Source organism: Epinephelus fuscoguttatus, linkage group LG12, assembly GCF_011397635.1.
Source record: "Epinephelus fuscoguttatus linkage group LG12, E.fuscoguttatus.final_Chr_v1".
NCBI lineage: Eukaryota > Metazoa > Chordata > Actinopteri > Perciformes > Serranidae > Epinephelus > Epinephelus fuscoguttatus.
Genome location: NC_064763.1, coordinates 3,981,374 through 3,999,506, shown reverse-complemented (window position 1 = coordinate 3,999,506; position 18,133 = coordinate 3,981,374). Strand labels below are relative to the sequence as shown.

The 18,133-nt window shown below is 44.4% G+C and overlaps 1 protein-coding gene across 7 annotated transcripts in view; it reads left to right on the top strand.

Moving 5' to 3' along the window:
* Positions 1-18,133, top strand: part of slc8a2a (solute carrier family 8 member 2a) — a 115,336-nt gene that overhangs the window by 21,142 nt on the left and 76,061 nt on the right. Inside the window, exon 1 of one of the 7 annotated variants that reach the window (XM_049591506.1) lies at positions 16,281-16,302. The exons of the other annotated variants lie outside the window; for them this stretch is intronic. The gene's annotated coding sequence lies outside the window, so the exon portion shown is untranslated. Of the gene's footprint in view, positions 1-16,280; positions 16,303-18,133 lie in introns of those variants that run through there. 7 annotated transcript variants of the gene reach the window in all.

Sequence of the window (18,133 nt, the reverse complement as noted above, 5' to 3'; positions counted from 1 at the left end):
CCTTTTGCTTTTAGATGTTTTGTGTATGTGTGATGTAGTGTAGAGGTGTTTGTTATGGGAATCGAGACTCCTGTATGTGTGTGCAGACAAGTACTGCAACCAGGCCAGCAAGTGCAGCAGACACAGAGAAGTGCATGCTTTTCCAAAATGAAAATTTTATTACGGCTCCCTAAAAAGTCATGGAAATGTTTTCAAATTTTGTCCATGAAATTTGTGGGAAGCCTGTTTGCTTTTCAAGAAGAAAAGCCACACATTTGTTATGAGTATATTTATTTTCTCCTTTGCTTTATCTTTTTTAAATAATTGTAATGTATCTGGGTTTTAGACTGCTGACATTGTTGTATACATGTTGGGCTTGTGTTGAAATTGTGATGGGAATGTTTTGCAATTTTTTCGACATTATCTGGACAAAATGATTAATCAAGAAGATAATGTGCAGATTAATCAATGATCGAAATAATGGTTACTGTTTGCCGTGTGACCTTTCTGTCTTAGGACCGTCTTGTAGTTGGTGGCATCTAAGCACAAGGAAGACAACGTATGTTGGGGTTTAGACTCTAAATTCAAGCAGTGCACCACTAACACTCACTGACACTTATCCTGAAATGTAACCCCCCCCCCACACACACACACGTATGTGACGGTTCAAGTAAACCAATGCTGCAGCATTGTATACAGGCAATGATATGCGCGCCATCACTGGTGCCACAAGACAAAGGGCTATCCTACACCTCACGTTTCTCTCACATTTCCCCCACGATCAATCAGTAAAACTGTATAGTTGATCAGACTCCTTCTGAAACCTTTTCATCCACTTGATTTAGGGAAGTCAAGAACTACAGAGAGCTCTCTTTTACCCTGAGTGAATCAGATTACTATTTTCTTATTGATGCTATTAAATGACTTATGAAGGCCAAAAGCTCTTGTCGCATCTATTAGGATCAGAGAAATATACTGTTTTGTCACAGTTTTGTTATATTACCTTGTTTAACAATCACAAAGTTAGAGGCTACAGTAGTGGACATGCTGTAATGGATAGTATTTACCAGCCTGTCTGTGAGTGTATGTGTGTGTGTATGAGTGATTGGGAGAGGAGAGTTAGTGCCTGTGGGGGGGTGTTTTGTTTTCATTGACTCTAGTCTATTGTGTGTTCAGGCCTACAGGCTGCATCTGCACATTTTGTCAAAATTTTATCGGTCTAAACAAGGTTGTTGCCCTGAATTCAAGCAGTCATGGTGAAATATTGGTTTTTGGTTTGTTGACTTTCCTATCATTGTCTGTTAGTCTTTAGGTTGTTTCACCATGTGATGTCGCCCACTATATTCTAAGCAATAGCTAGACTGGGTAATGTGTAGAGAGTTTCTCCTTCACGAGTCATCACACTAAAAACAAACTCAATTTCGAAGATTAGTGATTGCTCATAGGGGTCATGCAGTGATAGGCAAGAGTGCAGTTGCTTTGAAGTGCAAGCTGCAGTGTTTTTACAATTGACACCATCACATTATCATACCAGTCCTCATAGCTAGCAGTGTGTTTTTCTATATTTTGTTGGTTATTGATGTTTCTGACAGTATTGTAAATATTGCATAACTGGTGTTCCTGTCTGGGTTCATAATGAAGTTGAGAAAGCTGTTCCTTCTAAGGTGACAGGGCTGCCAGTGGCTGAGCAGGCTGTCTCAGGTAATGGAAACCTCAGGAGCTGCTGTCTGCTGGCTGTCAGTTGTTTGTCTATCGCACCCTTTCTGTCCACCTCACCTCCGGCCCCATGCGGCCTCTCTCTGTCCACCTGCCTCTTCCTTTACAGTAAGCCTGCCTGAGTGGAAAATCATTGGAAAAAGAAGTGTAACAATTTAAGCAGAGGCAAATTGACTCGAGGGGGAGAAAAGAGAGCCTAGAATGTCTTAGAGATATAAAAAGGGTTATTCTCCTCAGTGTCACATTGGTTAGGGGCTCAAGGGGCCTCTTTTGAAATCTTAAATGATGTAATTCAGGCTCAACCTGAAATCACCCCTGGATATGGTAACATGGTGATATGATACCATGAGATGATATAATATTACTACACATTGTTTATACAGTGATAAATTAATTAACACAAATGTTGTCCAGGCCGTTCTCAGAAACTGTTTGTACGTTTTTCTACAAAATGTAATGCACCCAAATTTGTACATTTCCCATGTATTTTGAAAGTCTGCGATCATGTGATCAATGTGCTGACGAGTAAACAAGGAAGCAGTCCTAAGCGGTCTTGTTAGGAAGCAGGTTGGGGTGGTGGATAGGTCACACAAACAAGGACTTTCCGCTGGAGATGTGTGTTCAGAACTGTGTGAACTTATAGTAAACTTTAAGTCATTTTAAGGTACGTCCTCACCATGTTTCTTTTCCTAAATCTAACCTCTTTAACTTTACGTTCATCATATAACTGTACATTAAGGACATAAAGTCATTTGTGGGGCGCTAGGCTAATTCATAGGATCTCATACAAACTGTTCCATGAGGATACGTTGATTTGTCTAGCAAGATGCTATATATTATGAATATATATATATATATATATATATACACATACACACACACACACACACACACACACAGACACAAACATACACATACATACACACACACACACGTATATATATATATATATATATATACATATATATATATATATATGTGTATAAAGGCTAGGGCCACGCGTCGACGTCATCGTCATCATGGACTATGTAAATAAATACATCGACGCAAATTATTTGCATCGACGCGTCGGTCCAAACAAAAAAAATGGTGGCGTGCAGCAGCAGCAGTGCTGTGCTATTGTATTATGGCCTATTTAGGTGTTGGAATTTGTTATTTACGTGACAACATCTGAATGCAACATAGGTTCCGCTCCATTGACAGTGTGCACGGGCTCAGTTATAATTGTCTCACTTGGGTCGTTTTTCGGTCAGGAAAATGCAGCCCAAACCACACTCTAGTGTGCTCACCTGTGTGTGTGTGTGTGTGTGTGTGTGTGCTGCTGCGTACTCACGATGTGGCCAGAGTACTTGGTCCATCATCCGTTGGAAGGTGGCTGGCGTGCCATGGACTCCAAAGGGCAAGACCTTAGAATGGTGCAGGCCATCTGGGGTTGAGAAGGCCATCTTTTCCTTGGCTGTCTCGGTGAGGGGGACCTGCCAGTATCCTTTGGTGAGATCAAGAGTTGACACAAAACGGCTGGGACCTAATCGTTCAATCGACTCACCCTCTCCATGACCTCATAGGGTCCGTACCACCAGGAACTTGCATTCTGCAGTTGGGACGAGGACAAGGACCAACTCACCAGGGCGGAACTCCCGTACTTGGGCTTTTCTGTTGTTGACTCTGGCTTGGGCTTCTTGTGCTTGCTGCATATGCTCCTAACGAGGGACCATATCTTTCCCATCCTGTCCTGCATTTGGTCAACATACTCTATGATGGAACGGTGGGGGGATGGCTGTTGCTCCCAGGCTTCTTGGGCTAGATCCAGCAGGCCCCCGGTGAAAACCCTGTAGATGCCTGTGGAACTTCTCATATGGGAAACAAGACAAAAGGAATTAGTTGGTCCCAGTTTTTCCATCAACATCAATAACCTTTCTCAGCATTTGTTTGAGAGGCTTGTTAAACCACTCAACGAGACCATCTGTCTGCGGGTGGTACACAGAAATTCTTAACTGACCCACCTTCAACAACTTGCACATCTCTTTCATCACTCGTGACATGAAGCTGCTTCCCTGGTCCGTTAGGACCTCCTTTATGATCCTTTATGAACTCGACTGAAGAGGAGGAACAACTCTCTGGCCACTGTTTTAGTATTAGCAGCACGTAATGGGATAGCCTCAGGGTAGCGAGTGGCATAATCCATGATGACTAGGATATATCAATGCCCCCTACTGGACTTTGGAAGGGGACCCACTATATCCATGGCCACTCTCTGGAAGGGGGTGTCAGTTATGGGTAGAGGAATCAAAGCATTCTGGTAGTTTACCTTTGGGGCTGTCTTCTGGCATTCTATGTAGCTTTTGCAGTAATCCTGGACTGCCCTCTTCACGCCTGGCCAGTAGAAACGGCCCAGGACTCTGTCGTAGGTTTTCCCCAAGTGAGTTTCCAACAGGTGTGAATGGGCGAGGTATAACACTTTGGGAACATAACATTTTGGGACCAATAACTGTTCAACAATGAGTTCCCTCTTTTTCACCACCCTGTACAAAAGGCCATTTTTCACAATAAAATGTGGAAATGTGATCACACTCACCCCTTTGACACGTTTCCCTTTGACTTCTACCATGTTCCTTCTGGCTTGTACCAGGTTGGGGTCTTCTTACTGGACGTTCCCAAACTTCCCTGGGTGGGGCCCCTGTTCCTCCTCCACAAGGGGGAATTCTGAGAAGGCCTCAGAAAACACGGCCTCTGAAGAGGCTTCATTGGATCCAGGATCTCCTTCCCCCAGGACCCCTGCTGGTCCAGGAGCATCTTCACTGGTCTTCTCTCCAGATGAGCCAGGGACCCCAGAGGGCACTGCACAGGCCGGCAATGGCTTGACTTTCCAGGCACTCCGGGGTTTCTTCCTTGCACTGTTTCGCTTGCAATACGCCCACAAACGCCAAAATATGGGACAGTCTCGCCCTATGAGGTACCGGCAGATTCTTCACCACCCCAGCCCTTACTTCAAAGGCACCCCTCGTGGTCTGTACCTGGATGTGAGTGGTGGGGCAGTCCCGTGATTCCCCACGGACACAGGAGACTGGAGTAGGGGGCCCCTGGGGTCCAGTCGACAGTTCCGGCCTTAAAAGGTTGACATAACTTCCAGAGTCCAGTAGAGCCTCTGTATTACGGCCTCGCATTCTAATGGGAAGCTTGGAGACTTTTGTGTGCTCATGGGCCCAGTAGATGGTGAGATAGCTACCAGTCTTCCGTTGGGCATCGGCTGACCCAGCTGTCGGCATGGACTCCTCATGGACTCCTCCTTGATCATGATTTATCAGAGGTTTGCGCCGTGGGGGTGACCTCATCTGGCCCTGCTGGGGGATCTGTATTTGGGTTGGCGCCTCCTGGTCACTCTTCCTCAGCCTTGGCTTGTCTTCCCTGGGGTTGGGACGGCTTGGACGTGGATTCTCCCGCTGACTGCTTCGCATCAACTCGACAGTGACCTGGTGGTTTTCCAACAGCGCCACCAGGGCATCAGTCGTCTCTGGACTGCTTTAGGAGACATATCGTTTAGCATCAGCTGGCAGGGCTTGAATGCACTGGTCCATTGCAAGTCTATCAAGGGCTGGAGGCCCGTCTCTTGTGCTCAGCCAGCTGCAGATCAGACGAATCAGGGTAGCTATCTGTTGTCGAACTGGGGCATTTCAGTCATAGGCCCAGGAGTGAAATGGTTGAGCCCTCGTCAGGAGGTTGTGACCATAATAGGCTAAAATGGTCGCCTTCAACACGTAAAACTTGTCCACATCACTGGAGGGAAGGTCCCAACAGGCCCTTTGAGCTTCTCCGGTTAAAAAAAGGGCCAATATGCCAGCCCACTCTGCCTTTGGCCACTGCTCTCTCTGCTGTTCTCTCAAATACTTCCAGGTAAGCCTCAATGTCATCCTCAGCATTCTGTTTGGTTAGCACTTTACTGGGTTCTGTGCGCTTCTCAGGCTTCACCAAGTGCTGGCCCAGTATAGTCATAGTGTCTTGTAAGGCTTTAAGGCTTTGGGCCTGCTGGGTCTGGGTTTGAGCGAGCTGGGCTCATGCGTCCTCCATAGCATGGTGTATCTCCCTCCGAGTACTATTTCACTGGGAATCAGAATCAGAATCAGAAATACTTTATTGATCCCCAAGGGGAAATTGTTTATGTTACAGGTGCTCCTTGCAAGAGAGGAAAGATACGTGAAAATATAAGAAATTTAAACAATAGTATTAACAAATATAGAGTTAAATAAACAGGAATTATTAACAAACATAAACTTAAATAAATATATATATATACATATATATATTGTAAACTGAACAAGATTATTTACACAAACAAAATATATACAGTCAGGGTGAATGGGGTTATTGCACAAGTTAGATTAAATTATTGCAGTGTGTGAAATAGTCACAGGGCCACTCAGAGGGAGGAGTTGTACAGTTTGATGGCCACAGGCAGGAATGATTTCCTGTGGCGCTCAGTGGTACATCTTGGTGGTATGAGTCTCCCACTGAAAGTACTCCTGTGCCTGACCAGTACATGGTGGAGTGGATGTGAGACATTGTCCAAGATAGTTCGTAGCTTAGACAGCATCCTCCTCTCTGACACCACCATCAGAGAGTCACACTCCATTCCCACGACATCACTGGCCTTGCGGATCAGTTTCTTGAGTCTGTTGGCGTCCGCCACCCTCAGCCTGCTGCCCCAGCACACAACAGCATAGAGCATAGCACTGGCCACCACAGACTCATAGAAAATCCTGAGCATAGTCCGGCAGATGTTGAAGGACCTCAGTCGCCTCAGAAAATAGAGATGGCTCTGGCCCTTCCTGTAGAGAGCGTTAGTGTTCTTAACCCAGTCCAGTTTATTGTCAGTGTGTACCCCCAGGTACTTATAGCTCTCCACAATGTCCACACTGACTCCCTGGATGGAAACAGGGGTCACCGGTGTCTTGGTCCTCCTCAGATCCACCGCCAGTTCCTTTGTCTTTGCCACGTTGAGCTGCAGATGGTTCTGCTCACACCATGTGACAAAGTTATCCACAACAGCCCTGTACTCATCCTCATCACCCTTGGTGATACATCCAACTACAGCAGAGTCATCAGAAAACTTCTGAAGATGGCAGGTCTCAGTGCGATAGCTGAAGTCCGTGGTGTAGAGGGTGAAGAGGAAGGAGAGAGGACAGTCCCCTGCGGGCCCCAGTATTGCTGACCACTCTGTCTGACACACAACGCGCACATACTGTGGTCTGCCAGTCAAGTAGTCTACAATCCAGGACACCAGGGGGGCATCCACCTGCATTGCTGTCAGCTTGTCACCCAGTAGAGCTGGACGTATGGTGTTGAACGCACTAGAGAAGTCAAAAAACATGACCCTCACAGTGCTCGCCGGCTTATCCAGATGGGTGTAGACACGGTTGAGCAGGTAGATGATGGCGTCCTCAACTCCAAGTCGGGGCTGATTGGAGGGGGTCCAAAAGTGGCTTGACCGTGGGCCAGAGCTGCTCCAAGACGAGTCTCTCCAGTGTCTTCATGATGTGGGAGGTCAATGCCACGGGTCTGTAGTCCTTGGAGCCACTGGGACGTCTTAGGCACAGGAACGAGGCAGGATGTCTTCCACAGCAAGGGGACCCTCTGGAGACTCAGGCTCATGTTGAAGACATGCTGAAGTACTCCACATAGCTGGGGGGCACAGGCTTTGAGCACCCTGGGGCTGACACCATCAGGGCCTGCAGCCCTATTTGAGTTGAGTCTCATCAGCTGTCTTCTCACATGGTCAGCAGTGTCAAATCTGTTAAAAAACAGATTCAGTTCATTGGCCCTGTCCACGATGCCTTCAACTCCTGCTGGAGTTTCCTCTCCAGCTTCCTCCTGTACCTCTCCTTAGCCTCCCTTATCTTCATCTTCAGCTCCCCCTGTATTGTTCTCACCTCCTCCCTGTTACTAGCTCTGAAGGCCCTCTTCTTTGCATTTAGGATGGCTTTGATGTCCTTTGTTACCCATGGTTTGTTATTTGGGTAACAATGGACAGTCCTGGCTGGGACAGTGGAGTCCACACAGAAGCTGATGTAGTCCGTGATGCATTCTGTGAGCCCGTCGATGTCCTCCCCATGTGGCTCACAGAGTGCCTGCCAGTCTGTCACACCAAAACAGCCCTGCAGTGTCTCATAAGCCTCCTCCAACCATCTCCTCACTGTCCTCATGGTCGCTGGCTGGCTCTTGACTAGTGGTACATAGCAGGGGTTGAGGTGCACCAGGTTGTGGTCTGACCTACCCAGAGGGGGGAGGGGGGAGCAGCTGTATGCATCTTTGGCGTTTGCATACAGCAAGTCCAGTGTCCTCTCCTCTCTGGTAGGGCAGCTCACATACTGTGTGAATGTGGGCAATGTTGTTGCCATGGTGACATGGTTGAAGTCACCCGAGATAGCTATGAAGGCACTCGGGTGTTTAGTCTGCAGGCAGGCTATGGCAGAGTGAATGACGTCACATGCTGACGTCGGGTTGGCGGGGGTGGGGGGGTGGGGGGGGTGTAAACAGTCACAATAATGGCATGTGAAAACTCCCTGGGCAAATAATACGGCCTGAGTCCAACAGCAAACAGTTCAATGTCCGGGCAACAGATTCGTTCTTTAATAGAAATATGGTCAGGACTGCACCTGTGGTTATTTACAAGAACAGCAAGCCCCCCTCCTTTGCGCTTACCACTCTCGGTGCAGTCCCGGTCAGCCCGAACAGTCTGAAAGCCGCTGATGGAGACGTTGTTGTCGGGAATGTCCTGGTGAAGCCATGTCTCAGTGAAACACATCAGACTACATTCCCGGTACTCCTTCTGACTTTTGGCGACCGCTGTCAGCTCGTCCATCTTATTTGCCAGTGACCTCACATTGCCCATGATGAGAGGGGAGACACGGCTTATATCTTCTCTTCTCCGTAAGCCTCCGTTGTCTCAACCCTGCTTTTTTCCGCCGCTGTTTACTTCCTCCCCTGCATCCTCTGTGTGTTTTCCTCCACAGTTCAGCTGGTATCTCCGATGTTCCGGCCGCCAAGCCGGCCGGCCTCAGCGTGATCAGCTGATCTCTGGAGTAAACAATGCGGCCATGAAGTTGTTGCGCAATGGTGCCGGGTCCGAATGAAATAAGTATTTCCAGGGTGAGGAAAATGAGTACAACTCTCTCAGTCAGCATGTTTTGAGAGGGCGCAGCTTCAAAATTACAATCACAAAAAGCAAGCACAAATACCAAACTTAATAAAGCAAAAAAGTAAGAAAACTGAGAAAAAAGAGCAGGAGCGACTGCAACAGGCTGCACGCGCAGGCGCATGCGCACAAAAGAATAACGAATCTGTAGCGTTGCACCAAGGTGCCTGCATTCTCCACCAAAATGTGGCAACTCAGGGGCCCAGAGGCAGGATTTACATAAAATAGGGACTCAGAGACAGATTATCAGCAAAACAAAGAGTCTTTAATGAATAAAGTGGGGAGAAAGGGGAGGGGGATCAAACGGTAACTCAGGTTTCTTCCCATCCGGGGTATTTGTCTTCAGTCTTCACCTGTCCTAGGTGGCAGAGAGAGAGAGAGAGAGAGAGAGAGAGAGAGAGAGAGAGAGAGAGAGCGGTGAGGCTTTCTTATTTAATTACAGTAGATATGGGGACCCAGCTCTTCCCCAGCGGCCCAAGTTCCATGGGTGGAGAGGAGGGAGAGAGAGACCAGGTGAGTCACAAATATTCCTAACTTTCCACATGGCTTCATTGTGATGTGGGGTTCATCAACGTAAGCCGAGGATGCTCAGTCATGTGGAAACCAGGGAAATGTTGCCTGCTGCTTGTCCTCAACCAAACTGAGTGCTTGGGAGAAGGACGAGTAAATCTCTCTCTCTCTAATCACTTGATAGGCTACAGGTGTGACCAGTGCCAGGTGCGTAGTGGTTGCAGCACCTGCACGGGATAAAACACTCCCTCTACCACCTCCCCTAACCTGGGACTGTGGGTCTGCCCCCTCTGCAGGGTTGACTCAGAGGTTTCCCCTGGTTTGCCATAGTATGTCTATACATCATCAGCAGAAGACGTAGCACACATCCATACCACCCTGTCTCACCTGGAAAATAGAGGAAGCTATAAAGGACTGCTGCTATTAAGGACTGACTGCTGACTACAGTTCAGGGTTAAACACCATATTTCCCCACAGGCTGGTCACAAAGCTCAGGGAGCTGGGATTAAACACCTCACTGTGCGTGTGAATCCCTGACTTCCTGACAGGCGGACCTAAGTGGTGAGAGTGGGTGGACACACCTCCCCCACCCTCATCCTTAACACCGAGTACCTCAGGGCTGTGTTTTGAGCCCCCTGCTTTACTCCTGTACACAGATTGTAGACTGTCTAGCCACTTCTGACTCCAACACCATAATCAAGTTTGCTGACAGTAGAGCTGTGTTGGGCCTGATCACAGATAACAGTGAAAAGGCCTACCTGAAAGAAGTAGAGGACCTGATCTGCTGGTGTCAGGACAACAACCTTGTCCTGAACATCAACAAAATTAAGGAGCTTGCAGTGGACTTTAGCAAGAGGCAGGGGAAAAATATGCCCCACTTATAACAGGTCCTCGGCTAAGAGGGTGGACAACTTCAAGTACTTTGGGTGTCCACATCACTGAGGGCCTGACCTGGACGCTGCGTTACTGACTCAGTGTTGAGAAACGCAAGGCAGAGACTGTTTTACCTAAGCACCTGAGGATATTCAGGGTATCCTCTCAAATACTGAGGAATTTCTACTCCTGTGCCATCGACAGCACCCTGACAGGGAACATCACTGCCTGGTGTGGAAATAGCACAGAACAGGACCACAAGGCCCTGCAAAGAGTGGTTTGTTCAGCTGAACACACCATAGATGCTGTTCTACCCTGCATAAAGCACGTTTTCAGTTTACTCCAGACACGGCAAGAATGAGGCTAGGAGAATCATTAAGGATCCAGACCACACAGATAACTTCCTTTTCTCCCTGTTGAGGTCGGGAAGGAGATACTAGTAACATCAGGCAGCACTAAGAGGCTCAGGAAGGAAACGTTTTTTCATAGAACAGTTTGTATGATATCCTATGAAAAATGCATGCACAACACTTCATATGATGTCCTACAAATCTGTGGCCCAAGAATGATACGTCCTAAACATAAAGTTTTGGAGGTTAGGTTTAGGCAATAAAAGTCACTGTGGTTAGGTTAGGAAATGAAACATTGTGAGAACGTACCTTAAAATGACTCAAAGATCCAAACATGTGGCTCCAGGGGAAAGTCCGGCGACAGTCCGCTTTTTTTGTGAGCGAATTTGTACGAAGTTAGGTGCATTGCTTTTCATACGAAAACATCCAATTTGTGAGAACAGCCTGAAGATGACCCTGCCTGAGACTGCCCCATCTTATAATCTTATATTCACTATCATAGTCCTTTTTTAATGCACAGATTGATGTAACTAATTGATGTGACACATTTCAGTGTAATGCAGTCCAGTGCAACACCACTGCTAACAGTGACCTCCTAGAAGGTTTGAATAAGACCATTAAAAGCTTTGTAAAATAAAGAATAAACACCTAATATAATACATAATAAAACATTGTGCACCATAGCCAGTGTTGCAAATCAGTGGGTAGTTTTATGGCAGTGTCCAAAAATGCGATTGCATGAAAGGATTATGTGCTACTCAGTGAGCTATAAAGTGTTTACAAAGCTACCTGTCTGTGAACAACTTCACCTCTTACTGATCAGAATTGTCAGTGAGGACTTGTATTTTTTTCCAATGATATTGTTCTATATGTGAGCTTTTATTAACAGTTCTTAAGAAGAAAATGCTCTTTCATCCACAGAAAATCATCTTGAATACTATCACAGTCACTTTTTCAGTTTTTGATATCACAGGAGGGCAAGTAGTAAGCCAGAGGGCAATAAGACTATCCCACAAGATAGAAATTAGATTTCCACAGTGAAAGATCACTGTAGTTGACTGTGGAATTTCAGCATTGGACTGTACATAAACCAGTCAGAGGGATCAGCAGAACTGTGGTGACTGAAAGTAGATCACTATACGTGAGGAACTGAACAGCGTGGCAGCTTGCCTGCCGCGCTGTAAACCAAGCCTTGTGCTCAGCCAAGCCTGCACTGCTGCTGTCCAGATTGATGGTAATTTTGACCCAGTGGACGCAGAGACAGCAGAGACTGTGCATGACTTGGGTTATCTTTCGTCTACATGGACTTCTCAAAAAACAATTGGTTCCACTGGGGTACAAATTGAGACAGTTAATTTAGGCACTGAGGGATTTAACACAGTGCAGAGGTAAAGCTCTTTGAGAGGCAGCTGCTAATATTGTATACTATAATTTGTCTCTAGGTCATATTTAAAAAAGTTAAAGATCTGGGTATCTACAAAATGCATAGCAGTCTGCAGTTTTCCTGAAATATTGCTGTCACGGACAAGTTTTCAAAAGTGGACAAAGCAGGATGAATCTGTCACAAACTGTACCGTTAACTGCAATAAATCAAATTTGTTTACATCTACTTTTCTAGACCTACTTTTCAAACTGGCACCCTTTTAGGTCAATCTGATGGCAATTTAACATATTAGTAAGATGACTGCATATTAAATTATAATGTTTATTCATTGATGCTGCAGGGATCACTAAATGAATATCTAGCAAACCCACAGCATTAGGGCAGACAACAATTTAACGAGAGTCCCAACTGAAATTCCTGTCATGTTTCAAAATCCGTCACCTTTTTTATCATAACATTTAACACTTAAATCGTGAAGATGGAAACAGAAGGCTCATTGGGAACAGACCACCTGCTGCAGCTGGCGAACACACTGTCTGCAGTCATTTTGAGTAGTCCGCTAGTCAAGTCAAAATGGCGTGCTTTACGTTCTAAAACCAGCCACCTGTGATTTGACCAGCTGAGTTGCAGGTGACACCATTAGGTGGCTTAAGTCCAACTTAGACTGGCCAGTTCACACTGCTGCAGCTTTTCTCTGCAATGTTCTGAAACTACTACATCTTGTTGTGAATCATTGGTCTGAACTGGGCTTTACTAAACAACATTGGCCTTCAGTGTGACATATAACATACGCGTTGGCAGTGCTTTATAACAATAACAATGGCATTAACATGACAATAACTGTAATAGGGCAGCTAATCTCGTCACACATAACACGTCTTCAAAACGTCACACCAGTCCTACCTCTGTCCTGTTTATACAGATTTTGTTTCAGCACTGTTACTGCCTCCCGTCATGGCTTAAAGGTGAGACCACTCTGTCCCCCCATTCCACGATTGTACCTTATAAACAGAAAGGAAAGGCTGAGTAGCCACTTTATATTCTCGTCTGAACAGGCAATGTAAAAGGGGCTTCTCTCCATCTTATGCTCCAGGTGTCAAATACCACTTGGGCAAGCAGTTCTGTCTGTAAATCTTCTGTCATGTCTGAATGAAGCTGTAACATTACTGTAAGTAAAAGTCTTCTATGTCTGAATGATAAAAAGTCTTCACTTTTACAGATAGATAAAACCAGCAATGCCAAGTAGTCCAAAGTGTTAAAGGACTAATACAGGGAAGGAATTTTGAGAACCAACCTGGGTAGAGCAAGGGATGATTTTAGGAAAGCCACAGTAACAAGATGTGAAGGAAACAGGATGCTCAAGAGCTATTACTGTACTGCACATTTCATCTAACTCATTAATGCTCAGCAGACAGGGTTAGCTGAAGTCAAATGAGATAGTTACACTCAGCAATGACAACTAGTAATGATCCAACTCTTTTTTTGATGTTTTTAAAAACATATTGATGAAAACTGAAGACGTGACTCAGAGGTTTGTGTGTGTGTGTGTGTGTGTGTGTGTGTGTGTGTGCACGCGCGCATGTGTGTCCAGTTGTGTAATATGATGTGCACATCTCCCTGACAGACTTCTCTTTCTGTCAAAATTTAAGTGCATTCGTACACTCAGTCCTGTAGCCACTGACTAACATAATGTGTGTGGGACATGTCTTAAACCTGTTTAAACATTTGCAGAAACTTTGTGCTGTGGAAAACAACTGAGCAGTTAACGAGATAACTCTTTAACAAGCCCTGGTCTGCTTTGCATTGCTTTCTTTTCAGCACCAAGATTTAAGGCATGTATGCATGAAATTCTTCAAAATGTTGTATTACACCATTAGAAAAGACTGACTTCCTGGTCCACACACATAACTTAGGAAAAAAATTTAAATCAAGATTTGGCGCAGTGCACCCCTGAGGACCCATTCTGAGTTCAGCTATGTGACATAAACTTGAGAAATGTTGAATGTAATACCTTTAATGCCACATTAGTGGTTTGCCCCAGTCTTTATCTATCTGTCTGTCTATCTGTGTGTCTGTGTGGCCTAGTGGATTAGCTTACACTGTGATTCATTGGGTTCATTGATAGGCCCAGAGCAGCAAGCCAAAGTCTGTGTTACTTATTAAAGGGATGGATCTCTTTCCTTTCTTTACCTTAACTGCAAACAGAGACAGTCAAAAATACATACTAAATAACTGCCTTGATTTGTGTGTAGTGGATGTGTTTTATACGGGTACTGCTCAAATCAAAGACTGAATCATCTGTAAGGTATCTGTAGACACATGTCAACACTCCTGGATGTGCCACTTCACGCCATGGTTCTAATTCCAGCCTCGCTGCCCCTGGAATTAAATTCATTTTCCCCTGCTCTTGCTTTCTGTTTGTATACCAAATCCTGTAGCAGCTCTTTTTCTCTGCTCTTTTAGCAGCTTGACTCTTCTCCTCACCACTGACTCAAAGAGAACTCTGTAGCTGTTGCTGTGTCTCCTGTGTTAGAGCCAAATGACCCACAATCCCGATATTATAAAGACCATGGCCAAAAAGATATTGCCTGGCAAGTCATAGCCCTGGAGATCGGCTCTTCAGGTGAGAAATCAAGTTTAATTAGAGGCTATCTACACATGATTTTAAGCTGAGGTGGAGGAGGTACAGATCTTTCAGTAAAGTAGCAACAACTTACGTGGTCATCTGTTGACAAGTTGCAGTGCCACACATTCAGTGTTTACTAGGGGAAACAAATTAATTTCCTGAAATACATGTAAGAGCTAGTCATTCAGTCTAACCATCCAAACACTTCCAACAACTATAGCATCTTAGCTATTCACTTACATTAAATATCACAGATACATGCTGTAGAAACAGAAATTCACAAATGGATCCATTGCAAAAATGCCTTGTGGTGGCCATGGCAGCCATTTTGCTTTCTGCCATTTCTGAATAATGTCTACCCCTGTGTATTGATGGTCAAGGATTACAGTGATACCATATACAGCATCATACACCCTTAAGGTGAATACTGTGAAATCACTGTATCTGAGAACCTAGGCCAGACTTTATAATATCATGTCCATTGTAGACATGTTGTGCAGAGTTTAAATAGCTTAATCCTTTCGTTCATTAACCCTGAATATACAATGACTGCAGAGAGTAGAACAATATTCAATATGAAGCCATGAAGGCCTCTGTTGCCATTTCATCAACAATTCGGGCCTCCCATGCTGTATTCTTTCCCCTGGTTGCAAATACAGGTACTGTGTCACACCCAGTGAAGGCATGGAACACAGGAACGCCCTTCGATTGACAAAGACTTGGCAATCTTATGGGCAGGCCTGTGTCTGTAAGTTCTTGCCAGTGCTAAATTCCATGAATACTGAGAAACAGGGTGAGGGTTTTTGGAGCAACTTTACCTGTTTCCGAGGTGCTTGGAGAATGGAGATAAATCAAAAGCATCCAAAAAGTGTTGCTGGAGATTTGATGCCATTGATTTCTGTCCCATATCCACCCACAGCTCCTCCGTGTCCAGCTATGACACATGTGCAGTGGCTAGGACCACAACATCTGCGTGCAGCATGAGTTTTTTAAATCTTTTTTTCTGGCAGCATTCACCACATGAAGTAATATCGATGTATCCGCCTCTTCATGCGCACAATCCAATCTGTTTATTGTGGATGAGATGATAGACTACAGGGTGCACAAGTGGAAATGACCCAGGCAAGTTGTGGCATCTGGGACTGGCAAGAACTTCAGATACATACCTGTCCATGAGACTGCAAAGTCTTTGGTAATCCAAGGCCTTAAAATTTGAAAATAAAATCAATTAATCAACTAGAAAAGCACTCGGAGAGCGCAGACCTCCGCCAAGCAGCTCAGATTTCCAGCCATTTTATTATTTTATCCACTTCACTTCAACCGATCACCACCAAAATTTTATCATCTGTTCCTTGTCCCATTATCAACCTTTCCTGAAAATTTCATCAAAATCCGTTCAGAACTTTTTGAGTTATTTTGCAGACAAACAAACAGACAAACGCCGGCGAAAACATAACCTACTTGGCGGAGGTAATAAATGAAAACACTGTTGATTTCTTCCTGTGGTGCTGGCATGAAAAATATTTTGGTTCAGTAAATATCCACTGACAGTCAGCCTGGTGAAGGCAGATTGGTCAGCCTGTAGATGTATAATGGGCCAGCCTCTGTCCTCTCAGCTCCACAGGAGCTGCTGCTGACAGACTGCTGGCTCTGTGGACAGAGACACTAAATGCAGGTCAGTGTCAATGTGGATTTAAAAGTACTGTCTTCATGGCAATGATACTAATACTACCAATCACATTGCATGACAAAATTTGATGTCCTTAATATAACAGAATTCTCCAGGTGCACATCATATAAAAAAGTATCAAGTGACACTGTTTTTCTGTCGAAAATGTATCATCTCTGTTGAGCGATACTAATCCAAGGTGTCAAGTGCTCTACCATAAATTAGGTTTAAAAAGGAGACATTGAAGAATAGGCTGAACAATAACAACGGCAAAACAATCAAATGTGTTTCTGAAATACATTTTCTAAGTAAACCTTTGTGTTTGACACATTCTTTTAAGCTAAGTTGCAAAGGTCAAATTGATTATTGTTCGACACTTAACAGTCATTGTATTGTCAGGGATAATGATACTCTACACAACATGCATGCAACACGTTATTATAAAGTCTAGCCTAGGTTCTCAGATACTGTAATTTCCATCTTGCATCACTGAATTCACCATTAACTATTCACCTGCACAGTTTATAATGCTGTATATGGTATCATTGTAATCACTGACCATTAAAACATTAGATAGGCTTCACCTATTCTGTGTTAGCATGTTAGACTGAGGAAATACGATTTTAAAAAAAGAATGAAATACAGTATTCAGTTATGGCTGAAAGTAAAATGACCGTGATGGCCACCATAAAGTATTTTTGAAGTGACTCCATTTCTGAAAATGTTCAGGGTCCAAAACTGTACAAGAGTACCAAGTTTCATGCTTTTATGAAAAAGTGAGCATATCACCTCAAATTTGGCATATATCACTCAAACTACTAGAAAAAGCCAAAGTTTTCAGCAGAAAATCTTTGAAATAATAGCCTATTCTTTGACTTACAGATGATCTGTGGGAATTCTTGTGCAAAACCACCATTAAGCAACAGTAATAATTTAGCACTAAACGGACACGGACACAAATTTAAAAACATACCATGTAACTCCCCCACTACATTCCCTACATTTTCTGCTAAGCAGCAATTTAAGAATTGGGTGCAAAGCCTTTCTGTTCTTAGGTTACCATAATTTATACAAATTTCTGTGCCACAACGTAGGAAAGGTGTTGTAAATAAGGAGAAAGAGCTTTTAATAATGATACAAAAGATCCTCCCAGGATTTTTATCTCTGCTAAGGAGGTTATGTTTTTGCCGGTGTTGGTCTGTTTGTCTGTTTGTTTCTTTGTTTGTCTGTTTGTTTGTCTGCAAAATAACTCAAAAAGTTGGTGGTGGTGATCGGTTGAAGCAAAGTGGATAAAATAATAAAATGGTGGGAAATCCAAGCTGCTTGCCGGAGGTCTGCGCTCTCCGAGTGTTTTTCTAGTCTTATTTATGGCACTCTAAAATCTGGTAATAATACTCGTCTAATTTTTTTTTATCTTTATATTTGTATTACATTTGTATTTGTTATAGTTATGACGGTTATGGAACTTCCCAATAACTTTCTAGTTATTTGCTGTGGTTGCTTTTGAAAGCATTGGCTCTCCCTGTTGACTTTACACTTCTTTGCTATGGCTGTGTTTGCACCTAGCAGGAAATGTCTGCTGTTAGGTAACTGTTCATTTGCTTCTTCGCTGTCTGTCTATGAAAACACATTAGTTCCACCTGCATAGTTCTTACTTGGTGCATTTCTACAAAGTGTATGATTGTCCTGCCATCATGAGGTAAACGGAAAAAATGCAAAGTGATTGTGGTTGATTAACTAATATTGTGTGGGGCCATTTTAAGACCGCCTGTGGGCCACCATTTGCCCCTGGGCTGTACTTTGGACATGCCTGCCTTAACAGAATGAGTATTCTCCT